The sequence below is a fragment of the Polypterus senegalus genome, chromosome 10, assembly GCF_016835505.1.
Source record: "Polypterus senegalus isolate Bchr_013 chromosome 10, ASM1683550v1, whole genome shotgun sequence".
NCBI lineage: Eukaryota > Metazoa > Chordata > Cladistia > Polypteriformes > Polypteridae > Polypterus > Polypterus senegalus.
Genome location: NC_053163.1, coordinates 31017551 through 31040485, shown reverse-complemented (window position 1 = coordinate 31040485; position 22935 = coordinate 31017551). Strand labels below are relative to the sequence as shown.

At 39.8% G+C, this 22935-nt stretch overlaps 1 protein-coding gene across 3 annotated transcripts in view; it reads right to left on the bottom strand.

The window, feature by feature from the left end:
* The window catches only part of LOC120537019 (ankyrin repeat and fibronectin type-III domain-containing protein 1-like), a 173539-nt gene that overhangs the window by 126703 nt on the left and 23901 nt on the right, over window positions 1–22935 (bottom strand). Inside the window, exon 2 of one of the 3 annotated variants that reach the window (XM_039765614.1) lies at window positions 16227–16388. The exons of 1 other annotated variant lie outside the window; for it this stretch is intronic. The gene's annotated coding sequence lies outside the window, so the exon portion shown is untranslated. Of the gene's footprint in view, window positions 1–16226; window positions 16389–21152; window positions 21172–22935 lie in introns of those variants that run through there. One more of the 3 variants, XM_039765616.1, reaches the window with a different exon arrangement.

Sequence of the window (22935 nt, the reverse complement as noted above, 5' to 3'; positions counted from 1 at the left end):
GGATGACGCACAGAAGCGTGACTGCCACGTCTATTGAAGTCTGCTCGTCTTTCACCGAGGCAACCGCAGATTGGCAGCACCACAGAAACAACTGCAAGCTGACCACTGCCACACACAATGGGCCTGGTCTCCCGATGGTGATGCAGGGAACATTATAACAACCCTCTCTGTTTGCTGTGTCTGTGTATAGTAGAATGGTAGCTCCCGCTACAATAAATAACCTCGCTGTTCCAGTTTCGAGTGGAATAAAACTGGTTTTGCTAAAGTACTGAGACTCAGCCTCGTCTTTGGGGTGCAATACACCGACTCACACATCGCAACAGTTAAAGTCCCAATCTCAAAGTTGGGGAATGGCTGCAATCACAGCATTGTAAGATGGTGAAAGATGTACCCTTAGGCCCCCTCCTCAGTTCAGAGATGGTCGTTCCTTTTTCACATAAATGGCCTCCTTGACTCCTCGCTCAAACCAGCGTTCCTCCCTGTCCAAGATGTGCACATCTTCATCACTAAAAGAGTAACTACTCTCCTGTAGGTGTAAATAAACTGCGGAGTCCTGGCCTGACAAGGTAGCTCTTCTGTGTTGTGCCATCCGCTTCGTCAGTGGTTCTTTGGTTCCCTCAATGTATTATTCACAGCAATCCTCTTGGCACTTAACTGCATAACTAGTTTCAGTCATTATGCAAAGGTACTGTTTATAAGGTTGGAGAAACCTGCAGTCAACTGAGACTGAGGAAGTCACTTGGATGAGTGATATAATGTATCACCATGGAAAAGATCTACTGTGCATCCCGAAAGTATTCACGGCGCATCACTTTTTCCACATTTTGTTATGTTACAGCCTTATTCCAAAATGGATTCAATTCATTTTTTTCTTCAGAATTCTACACACAACACCCCATAATGACAACGTAAAAAAAAGTTTACTTGAGGTTTTTGCAAATTTATTAAAAATATAAAAACTGAGAAATCACATGTATACAAGTATTCACAGCCTTTGTTCAATACTTTGTCGATGAACCTTTGGCAGCAATTACAGCCTCAAGTCTTTTTGAATATGATGCCACAAGCTTGGCACACCTATCCTTGGCCAGTTTCGCCCATTCCTCTTTGCAGCACCTCTCAAGCTCCATCAGGTTGGATGGGAAGCGTCGCTGCACAGCCATTTTAAGATTTCTCCAGAGATGTTCAATTGGATTCAAGTCTGGGCTCTGGCTGGGCCACTCAAGGACATTCACAGAGTTGACCTGAAGCTATTCCTTTGATATCTTGGCTGTGTGCTTAGGGTCGTTGTCCTGCTGAAGGATGAGCCGTCGCCCCTGTCTGAGGTCAAGAGCGCTCTGGAGCAGGTTTTCATCCAGGATGTCTCTGTACATTGCTGTAGTCATCTTTCCCTTTATCCTGACTAGTCTCCCAGTTCCTGCCGCTGAAAAACATCCCCACAGCATGATGCTGCCACCACCATGCTTCACTGTAGGGATGGTATTGGCCTCGTGATGAGTGGTGCCTGGTTTCCTCCAAACGTGACGCCTGGCATTCACACCAAAGAGTTCAATCTTTGTCTCATCAGACCAGATAATTTTGTTTCTCATGGTCTGAGAGTCCTTCAGGTGCCTTTTGGCAAACTCCAGGCAGCCTGCCATGTGCCTTTTACTAAGGAGTGGCTTCCGTCTGGCCACTCTACCATACAGGCCTGATTGGTGGATTGCTGCAGAGATGGTTGTCCTTCTGGAAGGTTCTCCTCTCTCCACAGAGGACCTCTGGAGCTCTGACAGAGTGACCATCGGGTTCTTGGTCACCTCCCTGACTAAGGCCCTTCTCCCCCGATCGCTCAGTTTAGATGGCCAGCCAGCTCTAGGAAGAGTCCTTGTGGTTTCAAACTTCTTCCAGTTACAGATGATGGAGGCCACTGTGTTCATTGGGACCTTCAAAGCAGCACAAATTTTTCTCTAACCTTCCCCAGATTTGTGCCTCGAGACAATCCTGTCTCGGAGGTCTACAGACAATTCATGCTTGGTTTGTGCTCTGACATGAACTGTCAACTGTGAGACCTTATATAGACAGGTGTGTGCCTTTCCAAATCATGTCCAATTAACTGAGTTTACCACAGGTGGACTCTCAATTTTTTATTTTTAATAAATTTGCAAAAATCTCAAGTAAACTTTTTTCACGTTGTCATTATGGGGTGTTGGGTGTAGAATTCTGAGGAAGAAAATGAATTTAATCCATTTTGGAATAAGGCTGTAACATAACAAAATGTGAAAAAAGTGATGCGCTGTGAATACTTTCCGGATGCACTATATGTCCAGATGAACTGAATAAACTTTCTAGAAGGCAAAGCAAAGCAATAGCACAAAAACTCAAGCCAGGAACTATGGGAAGCCCTCCCTTAAACAGGATGGAGGGCCGTTCTTTGTGGTGATTGGCAGGTGGCCCCGCCCCATGGGGAACCACTCATAAAATACAAGGTTCATACTAAAAGTCATTCCCTTGTACCAACCCACAGACAGAATAAAATTAAACAAAGCAAGCAAGGGACCAACTTTGACTACCAGCATGGGGGAAAATGCTGGCTGTACCATGATAACGCTGAGTTCCGTGTTAGGCACACAGATAAAAACATTATTAATCCTGAAGGAAATTGCAGGGTACAGCAGAAGACATAGAAAGGCATAAATGCACATACAGTATAACAAGAATGACCATAATCTTAAGTATGTTAACAAAGTACAAATACACATATAACAAGAATTATCTCTAAGTACTTTATATTAACAAAGTGTAAGTGTTTCACTAAATGTAAAAGTGATTAGAAATACTGAACACATGCTTAGCGGTTACAATTTCACAGTACAGGATGTCAGTCATTAGCAGAGTACAGTACAGTACATTGCACATGGAGTTACTGTCTGTTAAGATGGCTGCTAGACCAGCTCAGTACCATTCAGTACACAGGGGACAAGACCACCTCAGTTGAGGGAGTGACTCATTATGGGGCCAGATCACTGAGCGAAGAATCGACCTCACATTCTTGGAGGTACACAGGTGTTGTCAGTCTATTACTGTTTAGCCAAGACCTCCTACCTTATGTGATGGGGGTTAGTGGGCTGATACGTTTGGTATATGCTAAAAACAGAATAATTACATTTCATAAAACCATAAAGCCTCCAAGTCCACCCCCCTAGCAGAGCACCATATGCCCTTCTTCATCTGTGCTCTACAGGTTGATTCAGTTTTGTTTACGTGTAAATCTCATCCCCTCGCCTGTACTTTAATATATATAAATCTTCATTACACTTGGAAAAATCTTAATTTACATTTTGTAGCTCAGAAAATCCTGGGCCTTTGTTTTTTTATTTTAAAATTTGTATGGCATCTGCTTTTTGCGGACTACAATTTTCCACTATTTCTTCAAATTAATGGGTCGGGCTGTTCTAATTAACACACTGCTCAGGTCTGATTTGGAGATCTAGGTGCAGTTTTGGTGTCCATAGCAGCAGCAGAGAAAGTACGGAGGAGAGCAAGAAGGCTGATTTGGGACTGAGAGGTATGGGCTGTGAGGAGACGTTGAAGAAGTTGAATCTTATAGGTTAAAGTAAAATGGGGTTTAAGAGGTGACATTATTGAAATTATGACAGCAGTTAATACAGGGGATCTCAGCTGTTACTTTACAATAGTTTAACCAGAACGCAAGGACTTGGCTGAAGAGAGAGATTTTGCATAATTGTTAGAAAGTTTTTCACTACGCAAAGAACTGTAGACACAAGGAATAAATTAGCAAGTTTAGTAGTGGAGCGTTGGACTTTAGCAGCCTTTAAATTGGATGGAGAAGCTTGTTGGGCTGAATAGCCTGTTCTCGTCACAATTGTTCTAATGTTCTAAACTACTCCAAAAAAAACTACAATATTATTATCTTACATCTTACGAATGGCTCTTCAATGACTACGGCCAGTGCATAGAAAGTGTCAGGGAGTCAGCTCAGCTAATGATCAGATTGTCCAACAATGCAAGTGACGTCACTAGCTGTGATCTCACACATCTACTTCCATTACATCTCAGTAACAAATGGGACTTTCCCACACTCGGACCCAAAACACTTGTTGTCTCTTTTGGGTTTTCTTCATTTACAGATCCAGACTCAGTTATACTAGATTCATTTCAGGTGACCAAATAATCTGACACCAGTATTCTTAGAATGTTGGCGGAAAACGAGAGTACCTGGTGGTGTCTATAAATGAAATGACACGTGTGTCTCTCATGCACAGCTGGATTCTTTTTTAAAGGGATAGTCAATAAATCAATCAATCAATCAACATTTATTTATATAGCACATATTCATACAAAAAATGTAGCTCAAAATGCTTTACAAAATGAATACAAAAATAGAAGACACAATAAAAAATAAACATAAGTCAACATTAATTAACATAGAATAAGAGTAAGGTCCAATGGCCAGGGTGGACAGAAAAAACAAAAAAAAAAACTCCAAAAGCTGGAGAAAAAAATAAAATCTGTAGGGGTTCCAGACCACGAGACTGCCCAGTCCCCTCTGGGCAATCTACCTAACATAAATCAAACAGTCCTCTTTGTATTTAGGGTTATCATGGAAGGACCTGATGATGATAGTCCAGGTAAGAATAAAGGCTACTATGTTTTTTTACCACCATGTACCAAATAAAATGGAAAAAAACTGACACTTGCAGATGGGATTAAGTACACTTTAAGGATAAAATATTTAGTGTGAAAGGTACATAAACAACACCACTGTGAGGGGAGGTGGGGACTGGTCTGAAAACTGGAAAAGCAATAATCAAATTAGGCAATTTAAATCCTTGACAACTGTGTAATGGGAGTCCAGCTTACTTTAGTTTACTTTCAGTTTATTTTCACATTTCCACTTTTCATACATACATACATACATACATATACACAGATGATATATATACAGTATACACACACACATATATATACACAGTAGTGGAGATATGCATTGTCAAAAACTGTCCATGTGCAATTTAAAATAGTTCTAACTATGTAAATATATGTGATAAAAAGAATCTGTAAAAAGAAACAGAAAGCTTGATGTATCTAGTTTTTTTTTTTTTTGTCTTTAGAAGTTTTATTTTTGTCGCATTTGGGGAACTGAAAATCCACAGGAGTCTGCTGAACATGAAAGAAATTCTCCCAAAGTTAATGTGTGGTGTGCTTTGGGGAAAAAATCGAGTCATAGGGCCATTCTTTTTTGGATTTATTTTTAGGGAGACATGTGAAAACTAATCTTTATTTAACCAAACTTCGATCTTTAGAAGACTTTCAAGTTTGGATAAAACTGAGGTGATTGCTGGTATTACTGAAAATCAGCTTGGAAATATTTTCCAAAAACTACAGAATCATATTACCCTTTGTTTTAGTAATGAGGGTGGACATGTTGAAAATAAACAAGAAAAATAAATAATGTAAGTGTTTCTTCTTTCTAATCCTTCTTATAGATTCTATCACATACACTGTACTTACAAAGTTACAACTATTTTAAATTGCACACAGACTTTATGGACACCCTGTGTGTGTATATATAGAGATATATATATATATATATATATATATATATATATATCTATGTATATATATATATATATCTATATATATATAGATATATATGTATATATATATATATATATCTATAGATATATATCTATATATATATATATATATATATATATATATATATATATATATATATATATATATATATATATATATATATATCTATATATATATATCTATATATATATAGTAAGATGGCCATGTACCCCGCCAATACCCCAAGCTGCCAGGTGGAGCCCTCCTTGCAGCATGGAGGTCCCCAGAAGACCAGCAGGGCATTATGGACCATGTAGTTTTTATGCACCGCCATGCTGGATGCCATGGGGGCCACGAGAGGGAGCTGCAGGGAGGACCGAAGAGTTCTTCATGCCCTATGACCCGGAAGTTCGTCATAGGAAGAGCGACGGGCTTCCGGGTGAGAAAAACATTATTTACCCTGACCCGGAAGGAATAAGGACTTGTGGACTGTTGGGAAGGAACACCTCCGGGTCAGGGAATATAAAAGGACTGTGGGAGCTCCCAGACGATGAGCTGAGTTGGGAGGCAGGGTGGCTAAGCGCCTGGGAGTGGAGGATTGTTTATTATTGTGGTTTATTGTTATTGTGAATTGTGGAGAGGAGCGTGCTTTGTGCACTTATTATTATAATAAATATCATCTTTGGACTTTTACCTGGTGTCTGACGTATAGTCTGAGGGTACAAGGGTGCGAGAAGCATCTTATTCTGTTACAATATATATATCTATATATATATATATATAGATATATATATATATAGATATATATATAGATATATATATAGATATATATATAGTGTGGAAGACTGCCGGCTTCCCATGCCGTTCACACCCCAGGCCGCCAGGAGGAGCTCTCCCGACAGCAGGACCATGCCCGAGGTCCAGCAGGGCCTTATGGACTTTGTAGTGTTTTAACACAACCCTGCTGGATACCTTGGGGGCCACCAGGAGTCGCTGTAGGGGGGCTTATGGGTTCTTTATGCCCTATGACCCGGAGTACGTCAGGGTCACATGACAGGAAGGAATGACGTGCTCCGGTTAAAGAAAGGACTGATTGCCCTGACCCGAAGGAGTAAGGAACTATGGACTGTCGGGACAGGAATACCTCCGGTCAGGGGCTATAAAAGGACGGTGCCTCAGTCCAGACAGCGAGCTGAGCTGGGAGGAAGGGTGGCTAAGTGTCTGGGCGAGGAGGAGTGTTTATTGATAGAGTATTGTATGAGTAGTGTGGAGAGTGCTTGGTGCACGGAAGAACAAAATAAAAAGGTTCTGGACTTTCACCTGGTGTCTGGAGTTGTACCTGAGGGTTCAAGGGTGCACTACTGCCCCTACTGCCACAATAGATACATATATATATATATAGATAGATATATATATATAGATAGATAGATATATATATATATATATTTAAATAATTCAAAGTAAGTCCATTTTTACATTTATTACAAGATATTTCGAACAATTCTTTTGTCTTGTATTGTTTTCCTGCATTGTATTAATTAGATCTAGAACACCCTGTATATATAAAGTATGAAACGATTAATCTGTCACACATTTCTAGGCATTCTATGCAATGCCAAAAGACAAACTGGCAAAGTATAAAATACTCGCGTTAATGACGTTTCTAATGTCACATGGCAACAAGTAGGTTCATATTTTATTTTCTGTTGTTTTTCTCAATAAGTCATATACTTTATTTTGTATTTCTTTCTTCTTCATATGTATCTTTTCAATAAAAGTATTTTCATGACTCTCTTTTAATACTAAATAGCATTTGTCATTCTATATAATGCGTAGGTATTACATTCAATGTCTAGGGAAAGTATATATAATATTAAAATAATTCAGATATTTCACACTTTGCCCAAAAACGGCAGGCATTCTATACAATGCCTGTCTTTTATACATTGCTTGTAACATATACATACTGTATATACACACACACATATAAATATATTACATATATACATATACACATAAATATATACAGTATAAATATATATTATACAGTATATAGATAGATAGATAGATGAGAGAGAGAGGATGGCTCTAAGTTGAAAATGTGATCATCTTAGTAGAGCACATTAAAATTCATTTCATACAGCGTAATTAATGTGCAAGAATGGTGGGCACAGACTTGTGGTCGTGTTGCCCGCTGGTGAGCAGCTGCAGCTTTTTGTTTATTTCTGTCCTTACCATAACTAAAGGTGTAATTTACCAGAAAGATGTGTAAAGCCTCCCCCGATGCATTGCATACTACATGCCCCTATGAGTTAACTGCGCTTCAGCTGCTTTGAATATTTAAATGATACATCTGTGTCTACGGGTACCTATAATTTCAATAGTATAATGAAGCGCGTCAAAACAGCTGGCACCTCAATATGTCTAAACGTGAGTTTTATTACATTTTAAAGAGCCAGTAACCCATGTGAAGAGCGAGTACCTCAGGCAAACAAGTTCAAATTCTTTAAGAGAAAGACCAAATTTTGATCCTTTAATTAACGTGATTATTTACTTTCCATTTTTTTGGGTTTGAACCCTGCACCAAGTGACGTCTGCATGGGTTTTCCAAGTGCCACAGATATTCTCCCATATTACCAAAGGCAACTGCTAACTGAAGTAATTCTCCTATTGTGTGTGTTGTTCTGGGTTGGTGCTTGAATGAGCTGCATGATGGACTGCCCACCCAGAATGGTTTCCTGCCTTGTGCCCAGTGCTGCTGGGATAGGCTGCAGCCTACTGCAAACCCTGAATTGGGTTGAACTGGTTTGACAATGGACTGTTTGATTTACTTACCAGCATGGCCTCAAGTTTAATGCAGCTCTGGTTATCTTGGCGAGGGGGTGAAGTCACGTCATGTTTTAAAAAGCTCTTTTATGTTTCATTTCTTTTGTGCTCATGAAAGCAGCCCGACAACAGGGCTATTTGTTTCCGTACTGAAAGGTGTTTTCGGAGTATAAAGGAAGTGCGTCGCTACACGTATGCATGCAAGTGCAGTGTGCTTAGCAACTTTCTGTTTGGGTCAGGGCCGTGCATCTGTGCTCAGAAAGTTTGAAACAAGGCATACGCTCAGCTACCAAACCATGGAGAGAGCTAACCAGCTGAAACAGGATCAAGCGTGACGTCAGATACTAAAAGTAGAAACTGCAAACTAGTCATTACGGTTTTTGGATGACATTTAATAGATTCCTTCAAAATGTTTAATTTTTTAGTTTTGAAAGTCAGAACAGTGTAATGTCATACTACTAGAACTGCTAAATAATTCTTCCTGTTTTTGATGATATTTAATAGGTTTCTTTTTTTTTTGAAAATATGAACAGTATAACGGCATGCTACTCAATCACAGGAATAATAATAAAATTACAGATGCAACAATTTAAAATGTAAATACACGGGAAAAAAAATAAAAGATTCAACCCTTTGTAAAAAGATTTCTACAATTTAATCTTTAAATATTGAATATTCTCAAACCGGTATAACCTAATTCAGGGCTGAGAGGGTCCATCCTGGCAGCAAAGGGCTCAAGGCGGGATGACTTTTGGAGTCTATCACTGGACAAACACATACACATCACTAACTAATGGCAGGGCCATTTTGGTGTCACCAGTCCACCTGCTACACACACGTCCTTAAGGTTGTGACAGAAGAACTCCCACCCAGAAACAGGGAGGACCTCCAAACTGCACACAGACAGTGACTAAAGTGTTGGATCTCAATCTGCCACACTGGAAACATCAGGAAGCAGCACTAACTACTGCGCCACCCTTCTTAAAATCAACAATTAAAGGAATCGTTTTAATTTCACACAGCTGGTACACTTGATAAATTTCAATAATCTGTAAGTTTATGGTTTCATTTTTCATAATCTTTTTATTTATGTATTCTACTATTGAAGTATGTTACCTGCCAAACTACTAAGTAAAATTTTGAATGTGTGGGACAGAAATATACAATAAAACTGAACAAATAAAATATTAGTCTTTCAATATATTGCAGTAATTTGATGCTTATGAAGCACAGAGGGCCCCTGCTGACTTGGTGTTACAGGGACTGTACTCTGCAAAGTTGTCACCTCATGTATCCTGCAACAGAAGGTGTGCATCCAGAAAATGGATAAATAGGTGGTCTGCTTCCAGACTGGAATGGCCGATGTTCTTTCCATGCCAAACAAAACACAACTTTTGAGTTTCAACTCTTATAGATCTGAACTGCCCCATCTGTGAAGCCCTTCTTGGTGCACATCCAGCTACTCTTACTGCTACCCGTATGTAATGGAAGATGTCATCTACCGTACAGCATGCATAGCAAATGGGCAACAATGAGCTTTTTACATGTCAGGTCAGGTCAGGTTGGGGAGCATGCACTGGTACACAACAAAACTGATCAGGATCCTGGTTGGCAACCCCCCAGGCTGACACGTGGTCCAGTCCCACGCTCCAGAAATGACTCTATATCTGCCGTAGCCAGGTGTTACATGGGTGTCCCTTTGGCCTGGTCCAGCCATTCGGGTCCTCAGCAATGAGGATCCTACGAGCTGGATCATCTTCTGGGAATTGCGCCACATAACCATAGTGCCATAACTGACGCTCCATCACAATGCAGGTAATGTGCCTCATTCGGGACTCCAATGACAAAGTCAGACCAGCGGTACCCAAGGATTCTCTGAAAAGACCCAGTACTGAAGGAGTCCAGTCTTCATCTCAGGTCACTGAATAGCACCCATGTCTCACAATCATATCCTTTTACATGTCACGAACAACAAAAAGGGAAAATTCATATTTGACTTTACAGATTATTAGAAGGCACAAAAACTACGAGATGCATTTGTTGCTTTTAGGCTAAGGTGCCATCACATTAGGGACTTTTATTTAGTCTCAATACAATGTGGTCATATCAAATGACCTTCAAAACTATTTATTTAACCACAGTATCCATTAATGTATTATGAAAGCAGAAGTGAATGCAGCTGTCACATTTCTATTAACGTGTTCATAAATGTGTTCATTTGCACCCACATACTTGAAGAAAAACGCACTGCTGCAGCTTGAATGGCTCAATTAGACTAAATTGGGCTGTAGGAAGTGTAGCTTTGCCTTCATGGTACATTATGTGACTAAATACCAACCCTTTGCCACTAGTCTTAAAAAATGAACTATTTACGCATAGGCAGCGCCCAGTCCGGTATTTGAAGTCAAGAGTGGTGAAGCAGCAGCGCTAGCCAGCATACCACTGTGCCATTCTTACAACCAAACATGTCATTTGATGATCACCGATTGATATATTAACTCAGCTGCAGTCGTATCTCAGTCATTACCGTGATATACTCGTGTCTCAAAGGATCTCCTTGAACTCTTATATTTCCTCAATATGAGTAAATATGGCTGCAAGCATGACTGAGCCCTGGAGTCCTTGTCTGAATTGACTTTCCACTCCCCATATTTGATTAAGCTTGTCCACTAAACAGATGACTGGACATCAGACATCTGTGAAATGGTGTAACGGGGACCAGGGTGGGACTTTAGAATCAATCAACCTGTGAATTTTTTAGTCACATTTGAAACATGTTGGACTATACTGTATATGACATTGCTTTTCATAAATGTACATTCCATTTTAGGAAAAATGGAGAAAGTGAAGTTTCCATTTAACTTTATGTAAAGAAGAGGGGAAACTTCCACCACTCCAGTTCCAAATGACAGAACAACTAAAGCCAAGTCTATTAATAGAAGGAGAAGGTCTCCAGGGCCATCTTCGCTTGACCATTTTCTGTGTTTCTTGATGAATTATCTTCATAATGATCAACATACACCAAAAGAACCACCCTGAAATAAAACCCAAATGTACAAACTGTCTGAAGAACACTTACTAATGCCTCGCCTAATTGTTGCTCAGCGACTAGAGCAACAAATTGACATGGACTTGGTCCTATTGCAGTGGTGGAAGCTAAAGCAGGATAAACAGACAATCCTGTCAAAGATATCTAAGAAAAATTTACCATCGCTGGACACTACTGCCCCTTACAATGTTGGGGGTAACACATTAAAAGTTACATGCGTTACATAGTCCAGTTACTTTATAAAGCATTGAGCAACTCAATGTAATATTTACTTTTTTGAAGAAAAAAATACTCATGTTTTACTGTGTTAATTTTCTTCTTCCTTTGGCATTAGGTGTCGCCACAGCAGATCATCTTCTTCCATATTTTTCTGTCCTGTGCATCTTGTTCTGTTACACCCATCACCTGCGTGTCTTCGCTCACCACATCCATAAACCTTCTCTTAGGCCTTCCTCTTTTCCTATTCTCTGGCAGCTCTATCCTTAGTACCTTTCGCTCATTATACCCAGCATCTCTCCTCTGCACATGTCTAAACCAACGCAATCTTGCCTCTCTGACTTTGTCTCCCAACCGTCCAACATAGAGCTGACCCTCTAATGTACATGTCCCTAATCCTATCCATCCTCGTCACACCCAATGCAAATCTTAACATCTTTAACTCTGCTACCTCCAGCTCTGACTCTGACTGTTTTTTGGTCAGTGCCACCGTTTCCAACCCATCATAGCTGGTCTAACTACCATCTTGTGGACCTTCCCTTTCACTCTTGCTGGTACCTGCCTGTCACGTTTCACTCCTGACACTCTTCTCCCCCCCACTCCACTCTGCACTGCACTCTCTTCTTCACCTCACACTTCCCATTACTCTGAACTGTTGATCAAAAAGGTTATTCCCATAACACAAAAAGACAATAATAATAGTTATTGTTATTACCATTGTCTCATTTGGCAAAACTACTGCCTTTTTTCCCCCAAGAATGTTGCCTGCTGCAGCTCGTGAATGCTGGGGGGTCATCTGCTGCCAGCTAGTAAGGAAGACGTTAAACACGTGCGAGATGTGGTGGATTAGCAGATAATTTGGAATCCATTATATCGTTACAGAAGGACTTGGATAGCATACAGGCTTGGGCAGATTTGTGGCAAATGAAATTTAATGTCAGTAAATGTAAAGTATTACACATAGGAAGTAAAAATATTAGGTTTGAATACACAATGGGCGGTCGGAAAATCGAGAGTACACCTTATGAGAAGATTTAGGAGTCATAATGGACTCCAAGCTATCAACTTCCCAACAGTGTTCAGAAGCCATTAAGAAGGCTAACAGAATGTTAGGTTATATAGCACGATCTGTGGAGTACAAGTCCAAGGAGATTCTGCTCAAGCTTTATAACACACTGGTGAGGCCTCATCTGGAGTACTGTGTGCAGTTTTGGTCTCCAGGCTACAAAAAGGACATAGCAGCACTAGAAAAGGTCCAGAGAAGAGCGACTAGGCTGATTCCAGGTCTACAGGGGTTGAGTTATGAGGAAAGATTAAAAGAGCTGAGCCTTTACAGTTTAAGCAAAAGAGGATTAAGAGGTGACATGACTGACGTGTTTAAAATTATGAAGGGAATTAGTACAGTGGATCGAGACTTGTATTTTAAAATGAGTTCATCAAGAACACGGGGACACAGTTGGAAACTTGTTAAGGGTAAATTTCGCACAAACATTAGGAAGTTTTTCTTTACACAAAGAACGATAGACACTTGGAATAAGCTACCAAGTAGTGTGGTAGACAGTAAGACGTTAGGGATTTTCAAAACTCGACTTGATGTTTTCTTGGAGGAAATAAGTGGATAGGACTGGCGAGCTTTGTTGGGCTGAATGGCCTGTTCTCGTCTAGATTGTTCTAATGTTCTAATGTTCTAAAGTGAAAACAACTGAATAAAATGTACATATATGCATTTACTCCTGCATGTAACAATTTTAATTTTCACAAGGAGCCAGTGATCATGGCAGCAGCACTGGAAGTAAGGCAGGAAGCAAATGAGTTAGACGGCATGCTGCTCCTTTGCACGCCTCAATCACACAGCCAATCAGAAAAGAGTGTGTTCTGCATAATAATGGTAATAGAAACATGTAAGTAAAGTGTCAGTGTTGTTTTAATCCAGCTATTTGCTACAGATATGTTGAACCAGTGTGATCGGGTGATACAGAGGCTAATGTTTATTCTGCAAATCTTCGGGGGCTCATGCTGAGGATGGTAAAAGGGAATGGATGTTATTTAGTTTACAGCGCATGAAAGAATAAAATTATTTTCTTAAAATGAGAAATTGTTGACTATCACATTTAAATAATAAAAAAAAATATTGGAGTTTATGTTCTGTGCCCAGTGCAAGAACTGACATCCTAAGAAATAACAAAGGCCTAAAATAAGAAGTACTAACAGCTGCATGGTAAACTGAACAGCATTGACTCGTGTGTCACACGCATGTGCACAGGGGACAATTTAAGCACTCTTATTCTTCCATCTCATCCTTTCCCATTTCTATATGGAGTCAACGGGCTTGATCAACCATCTCCATAGGACTCGGTCCAGCACCTCCTCACCAGTCCAGGCCCTTTCCTACAGATCTTCTTTTACTTTATCCATCCATCTCCACTTTGGCCTCCCTCACTTTCTCTTCCCCTGCACTTCCATTCCCATCACTCTCATTATCTCTCTCATTATCACATTTCCATACCACTTCAACCTACTTTCCTACATATCTTTTCCACTTTTGTTGGACCTTCAATTGTCTCATTTCTTATTTTGTCTGCTTTTATAACTCAATATATCCATTTCAGCGTTCTACTGTAACTTCTCCTTTACTGCCCAGGTCTCAGCTCCATACATTATTGCTGGTCTTACAACTGCCTTAAAAACCTTACCTTTAACCTTTGGCATATTTCTGGTGAAGGTAATTTCCCTCTGCTCCAGGGGTTGGCACTATATACTAACACCTTTGACGGCACCTTTCAATACGCATGTGCGCGCAGTTCGGTTAGTGACACTGCCTGTTCCTACCAGAAATTCCTAAACCCAGAAGATCTCTTAGGCTGTCACAACTAGACTCTCATCTGAAAAGCATTAGGCTCTAGCTGTGGACCTCCAGAAATCCACTCCATTGAGGATGTTGTCACTTTATATTATACCTCAGCGATGACACCTTGTTACACTATGGTTAAGATTAGGGTTGGGGAGGGATTTCAGACTCAAGTCAAGTCAAACCAAGTAACAAGAACCTGCAATCCAATTGGCTATACAGCAGAGCTAATGAATTGCAGACCTGCGGAGGTCTGCAGTTGAACCCATCACCTGAAACAACGTAGTCAACGTTAGTTGTAAAACGTGTTTCTTTTTTTTTTGTCTTTGGGGTTTGTCTTCTTTCTTACACGTGCTTTATATGTTGTCATCTTGACATGGAATGGAGTAGTAAGTGAGTGTTGCAATATTCTTTTTTTCTTCCTTGTTTAACTTATTTTGATTACTTTTTGATCTCCACTAGAAGGAAAAGTAACACACTATTTGTAACACATTACATTTTATAATAAGTAACAATATAATGTATTTAGTTACTTTTTTTGTAAGTAATGAATAAAGTAACAAAGTTAATTTAAAGAGTAACATTTCCCAAGTTTGGTCCCTTGTGAACATTTGTCTTCTTCATCATCCCTTGAACGACGAGTCTAAATAAAATGATCTGCTTAAGCAAATGGCTGAATAAATCATGAATGATATCATTTTAAAGGCAGAATTAATGAAAGACCCAATCAAAGAGCTGCACTAAATTGTATTGTAGTGTGGCTCAAAATAAAAAAAAATAACTTACTTTGATCTATTGGCCGATTAGAGTTTCACTGTTAATGCCATTGTTTCTGTTACACAAAATTGTCCCATAATCTAACTGGGATAATTTAATCAGTTGATTATTAAAAGTTTTACTATTAGGCATGGATCACTTAAGTTATTTCTGCTTTATCAAAAAATATTAATATGTTTGAAGAAAACTTATAAAATTTCTATCAATATTAGGTTTAATTTTAATGAAAAATTATATTTGCATGATTAATAACATACAATATACATACAGGAGACAGCAAAGAAGGCTCTAGCATTTAAAGTTACTTGTGATGATAGCTGAAGCTACATAAGTTCATTAAATATTATGCAAACAAAAACTTGTTTTGCATTCTAGTAATAAGATACCATTGTTCTCTTTTTCATGCTGCGTCATGGCGAAGGGCAGATAGAGGAACCTTATCTGGATAAGACAAGCTGGGAAATATTGGCTCAAGGACAATGACTTCAGCAGTACTCGTATTTTCAGATATAAAGAATTTACAAGACTTTGCCTGTGAAATTACAGTGAAGGATGCTAAAACAACTAAATAATTTCAAGCGCTGCTTAGTAAGAGTATGAATGTTTAATCAGGACTCAGTGTAACTATACCTTAACTTCATATTATTTATTCTTTTATTCACTGTTTTTTTTTAACTTGCTAATTCAAATACTGGTTTCAAGGAGCCAAATCCTATCGTGACACAGCAACCTTGGATAGCATGCCAGTCCACCACAGGGCACACCCACATATGGTTCAAGGCTAGCTTAGAGGTGCCATCTCTGGGATGTGGCACAACATTAGAGGAAAACGTGCAGAAGCAAGGGGAGAACATGTCAGCTCCACACTGGCAGTGATGTGAACCCAAATTTCTCAAGCTGTGAGGCAGTAGTACTCTTTAAACTTGACGTTACCTTAGGTCTTGCTTGCTGATCTTGTCCTGGGTCAACCCAACTTCAGTCTCTCTGATCTGATCTCCTTTCCTGCCACATACTTTACAGAGTCCCTAAGGATCACACTGTGCTCAGCTGCTGTGAGTAAAGGTCCTTCGGCAGAAACTACAATAAACAATTCTTCTGCAATATAAAAACAAACCAAGGAAGTTAGCTGGCACCCATTTCTAGAATGAAAACAACCTCAGCAGGCTGACTTTACTACTAGCCTTCCAGACATGGCACCCACGCCACTGCCACCAGTGCTGGACTGACGTTTACAATCAGAGGAGGCTTCCCCAGTGGCCTGCTGTCTGGCCTGCTCTGGCATTTAGAGCAACCAGTGAAATAAAGTAATGGTGAAATTATTTAATGTTATTATACTGGAAAACAAGCAGGTATTATTGCTCTGTAGTGGGCACAAATCCTTTCGGTTTGACGCTGGAGTGTTTCTTGTTTCTGTGCATGAGTCTGGTGTTTTTGTGATTAAAGTTATATATATATATATATATATATATATATATATATATATATATATATATATATACAGTGTATGTGTATATATACAGTGTATGTGTATATATTATATATATATATACACACACACACACACACACACATTATATATACACACATTATAGCTGGGTGGAAGGGTGGCAACGCGTCTGGGAGTGGTGGAGAGTTTATTGATTTATTATTGTGGTTTGTTTAACTCTTTCAGGGCTGATATTGACTTTAGTCAAAATTCAGGAGTATTAGGACGATAATCAGCTATTAATTGCAACAAAACTCACCCTTATGTTTTAGTTTGATTCTCTTTGCTAGAAGGAAAGTTACATAGCCTTGTTGACTGAATCTCGATTCCCTACGCATGCATGAGTAGCGAAGAGTATTCAGCCTCAAAAATGGCACCAACATCTGGCGAGAGACCAAAGCGAATGTGCAAAGCAAAATACTCCATGCACGTTTTACGTAATTTTCTTGAATAGGACTCTGAGTTTGGTGCAAGTGATCTGGAGATGGATATCAAAAACGAAAGTGAGGTACCAGCATCATCTCGATCGGTCCCCAGCTGATTGTGGTGCTGAACATTTTTGTGTAGCTGATGCACCTACAGCAGCGTTTGCCTGGGAGGACCACCACTTATGATGACAAGAGGTACAAACCATATTGCGTCACCCTGCGAATGCCACCACCACTCACCTGCTGTGCGAAGGCAGCCAGGCAGCTGGCCAACCGTGCATTCCTGTTGACCAAAGAGGTGCCCCCAAGCAGCCACTGTCGCCATAGATACTGAACATACGCCAACAGCTGGCACAGTACATAGCAACTGACATTTTATGTTGACTTGTGTGTGAGACCATTGCTTTGTGTGCGTTCCAGTTTTTCTGAAAAAATATTCAGCCCTCAAAGAGTTAATGAGTATAGTGGAGGAGAGCGTGCTTTGTGCACTGTTGTTACTAAATAAAGTCAACTTTTGGACTTTTTCCTGGTGTCTGGAGTCTTGGACAGGGGTTCAAGGGAGCGATAGTGCCCTCTATCTGTCACAATGTGTAAAAGGTGAATCTACTGTCTCCTCATTCATAAAAAATTCCAAGACAAAATGGAGTTTGTTGGTTTTTTTGAGTCTGTTCCTGTACAAGAAAACTGATGTATATTGTGATTGTGTGGCCTGCGTTAGACTTGGGATTCCTGGCCTGAATACGCTTCCCAGTCCGGGCCTGGCTGCCATCTATTAGAAATAAGGAGCAGACAAGAACTTTAGGTGAATTAAATTAGGCGTAGCTAAGGAAATACGCGGTTCAGGTAATAAAGAGCCTGTCATCAAAGTAAAGGGGTGCAGTCCTGTCCCTGAAGACCTGACACATAAAGCAGCCCAGTATTATGGACTGGCCTGGTGTGCCACCAGAAGACCAGCAGCGATCCACAAATGCCAGAGCTGTTACATTAAGTGGAGGTAATCAGAGCCCACACCAAGAGGATTGATGCACAGAGTGTGTGTTTTGAGTATGATTGGGTTGGAACTGTTGAAAGCTAACCCTTATCAGAGCTTTGTTTGAAGAAAATATTTTGACTGGTGACGCTGCTTATTTTTCACCGCCAGTTGTTTCAAGACTAACAGTTATCTGGCTCTCCAAAGCCTGTTGTTGGCTGACTTATCATCCGCCAGAGTAACATGCTTCCTGCGTGCGGGTCATGCATTAAATGTGGCGAGGGACGTTTGTTTCTAATCTCAGAGGTCTGACAGCTTCTTTGACCCTCTCCACTGATCACAGACACTCTACACCCTCTAAAGCCTGACATTGAGTACATTTATTTCACTGCTAGGACTGTTACACTTTACCAGATGTTTGAGGGATATGATGGAGAGGCCATGTATGTAAATGTTTCAAGTTCAGAAAAAGAAAAGGAAATTAAAAACTAGAGTTTGGTTATTACATCGGAGTGGGAAATGTAGAAGAATTGCTTCGTTTCTGCCCACTAAATTACACATTAAAATGAAATGTCCAAGTCCTTTCACACTGTCACCCTTTTCATGTGTATTTTCATATAATTTATTTTTTTTTTGGTTATTCCCCTCAGTGATCATTTTAAGCATTTTAAAGTGATTCTTAGCATTAGATGTCTGGTGCTAGCCGAGGAGCCAAGCATATCATCATCATCATCATCATCATCAAAAGTCCGTCACAGGTGAGGATGACTGCCTTCCATGGGGTGTCCATTTGTCTGAAGATGGCTGATGAGAATGATTTAATATCCAAGTTTTAGATGTTATGAGGTAGGATGTGTGGTATAGGAATATTCACAAGGGTCCTGGGTAAACCACCTCAGATTTTATACCTTGTGTTTGCGTTATTTAAGACCAGTAATGGCGCACTGCACAATAACGTGTAGTGAATACACTCGACTTGAGCATTCCTAGTTTTCATCCTCTTTCTTTCTCTGTACGTTTATCATTCGTTTGCTCAGAGGTTGATGTACTTGCTGCTTCCTAAGCAGCTTATCTTTTCTCCACCCAAGCGGCCCGCTTCTTCTCTTCTTTCGTTGGCGTCTTTTTGTGTTAAAACTGATTAATTCAGTGTTTGCGTTGCAATTACTTTTCATTTTTCACTTAAGCTGGCACTTAAGTCTTCAATCTTCCTCAAGAATGATTTAAGATATAAAAAGGTAATGGAAGTGACGGTGAAGGTGGTAGGGATGAGAACGGCGCTCGTACGCATGTGCCACATGGCCACCCTACTGCCCGCTGAGAGTTGATTGTACAATAAAATAAAAATAAAAAGAGTTATAACCTTGGAGGTCAATCATCACCCCGAAAGTGGATAGTAGACATCACGTAGTATATGTGCACCAAATTTCAGGTCAATAGTTCAAACGGTTTGTGGGCTACAGGTGATTTAAAATCCTGGACAAACGGAAATCCACAGTAGAGTATTAGATAGATGGATAGATAGATAGATAGATAGATAGATAGATAGATAGATAGATAGATAGATAGATAGATAGATAGATACTTTATTAATCCCAAGGGAAATTCACAATTAATCACAATTATTATATAAAAATGAAAGTGCTGGAATCCCTCCCACAGGCTGTTCATAATAAAGATCAAGATTATTCATTTTTAAAGAAGCAAAATCAAAATGTTGGCATTGAGGTTGTTTTTAAAGCACTGCCTGAGCTTTTTGTCTTTACAATCCCTCCAAATAATATCATTCTCATACAAATTTATAATTTACTCAAACAACAAAGGAGCTCCAAATGACAGCACAGTTCTCAGTGACTGTAATCTCTAACCAATTTAATGTTACATGACACTTTTCACTGAATAAAATAGCAAAATACAACATGGCTCAGGTGGCACGGTGGCACTGGTGCCTTGCAAAATAATTCTTTGCATTTATATAGCGCTTTTCTCACTACTCAAAGCACTCAGCAACTGCAGGTTAAGGGCCTTGCTCAAGGGCCCAACAGAGCAGAGTCCCCTTTGGCATTTACGGGATTCGAACCGGCAACCTTCCGATTACCAGTGCAGATCCCTAGCCTCAGAGCCACCACTCCACCCGAGTACACTGTGAGGAGGCCCGGGTTCATGTTCTGGGTCCTCCCTTTGTGGGGTCTGCATGTTCTCTCCATGCCTCTGTGGATTTCCTCCCACCATCCAAAGACATGCAGAGTGGCCCCTAGTGGGTGTGGGGTGTTCGCCCTGCAATGGCAATGACAGGGTTTGTCCCAGTTTTGTGCCCACCCTATGCTAACTAGGATAGGCTCCAGCCCAACCACAGCCCTGGTCAGGATTCACCAGGTTAGAAAATGAAATGAAATGAAACATGACCCAGAATTCTCAAATCCAGTTCAGGTGACAGAGGACCAGTTACAATTTTAGTTTTACTTTTATTACTTTACTTTACACTTAAAATACTTTGTAAACTTGTTTTCTTCCGTAACTAGCACAATCTAAGAATTTAGTGTCTGCTTATTTATGAAGTTTATGAATCAGACAATAATTCACCCGAACTAAATGATCTGCATTGCTGCCTCCCAGCTCCAGGCGACTGGCCTCTAATTCTGCCATTCTCCTCACCTATGTGTGCTTTTTATTCTCCTGCCACATCCTAAACACATGTAGGGTTGCTTAACTGGCAAGTGAATGTGCCCTGAGATAAAGTGACGCTGCATGAAGGGGCAATTGCTGCCTTGTTCTTGAAGCTGTCGGGGTGAGCTCTGGCTCTTGCTACCCATCAATTGAATTAAGGGACTTAATTAACAGAGAAATTGAATTAACAGAGAAAATGTTTTATATTGCAGATTGCAGTTGTGGAATGGAAGTAAAAGAAATAAGTGTTGAGTCATTATTTTATAATAAGAATCTTCCAAGATGTACAAATCATTTTTCTGTTACCTTACCTTAATCTCCTGTACTCTACACAGGCGTCTTCCACATATAAAGGTGATACATTATATGGACGATTTCCCAAGCAGCTTCTTTGTTTTGTCTGTTCTCCAAACGTATGCTTCCCTTGATCAACTTCATGTAATCGTTTCCCTCTTTAAACAAAGAGTGTTTATAAATTAAGAAAAATTCGGCCTTGAGCATCAGAAGGCTTTGCGCCCTAGGAACTAAGTTACCCAAACTATTCTTTAACATCTAGTTATTTACTGCTCTGATGCTGATCTTTCTGATCATAAAACAGGTCATTAAGATAGCAATTGACAAGAAGAATTCATAATTTGTTGCAGAACTACAGTATTTTGAGGGCCTGGAGTCCTGGAGGGCCAGGGTGTTTGCAAGTTTTTGTTCCAACCCTGTTGTTTAATTAATAACCAGTCCTTGTCAATTTTTTAATGTCATGGCTTGCTAATGCTTTAACTCTGCCATGTCAAGTCATTCTCATATCCTAGATTTTTTTTTCCTTTCTAAGGATAACATCCAAATGATTTGAAGTCTAAAACAGACGAGTTATTCTCAGTGCTTCACTTTTTTCTCTTCACTTTCCTTCCAAGTATTTAATTAAACCCAATAGTGCGTGATAAATACACACAGAGGTGTAAATGGAAACAGGCTAAATGAAGAAATGCTGGTTTCTTTTGTCATTTGCATCTTATTGCTAATAAAGAGCAATTAAAAACCAAGACTGCAGCTGTTTAAGACTAAAATAAGCGATAACGGTTCAAAATCTTAACAAGCGAGATAACTAAAGTAAAGCAGAAGTGTTACTTGAGCAATAAATGCTTCTTACTAAGCAATTGGGTTGCAACAAACACCTGCTGCAGCCCTCCATGATTGAATCTGCCCACCCCTGCTCTAGAGTGTCTCTTTCTCTTGCACAATTTTGTTCAAAAACTAATCAGTGCATCGTCATCTCATAACAGGCTTAAGTTTCAAGTTTAGTGTTTATCTATCCAGCCGTTTTAGCTCCAGACCATCCTCAAGAAACTGTGACACAATGAGAGACAGACAGACACACACCCATCATCGAGATAACAATGTTTTCGGTATCAGTGGACCCTAAAATGTCGAGATCCGTCGAAAACCGAAGATCAAAATTTTTGTCGAATCTAAAGCTTTCGCACCTCCCCCATAGACGATACGTTATGGCCAGTCGGTGAAAAGCAATACAGTTAATAATACCACTGTGGTTTTTCTCAACAAACAAAGGTTTAAGGCCAGGAGTAATTTTCATATCTTTAGCCATTAACCCATAAATATTATAATGGAAAACGTTTAAAAAATAAAAAGAAGAATTGTGGATACTTTGTTCTCTGGCAGGTGCAAAGACGTGATTTCAGATGTACAGTTTAACAAAGGACCACAAAATCTAGCGCACATTGTAATATAAGGCCAGTTGAATGATCACCAAGTGGACGCTCTTCTCAAGAAGGATAAGCATGGGTTAGAGGCCATGCTGCGGTGTGAATCATCATCAGCAAAATCTTAGCAAAATGAAAGAAACAGTGGGGACTTCAGTAAGAATAAGGTTATCTAGTCTCTATTCAGAGATTGAAAGTACAATACAATTTATTTTTATATAGCGCAAAATCACACAAGAAGTGCCACAATGGGCTTTAACAGGCCCTGCGGTTTGCTCCTTCCTTTTGTGTGCCTTTTTGGTACCATTTTTGACATTAAGTTTTAGTACTTTATGTAGTGTACATGTTGAAGTGGCCAAGGATTATTGTGACCAAAAGG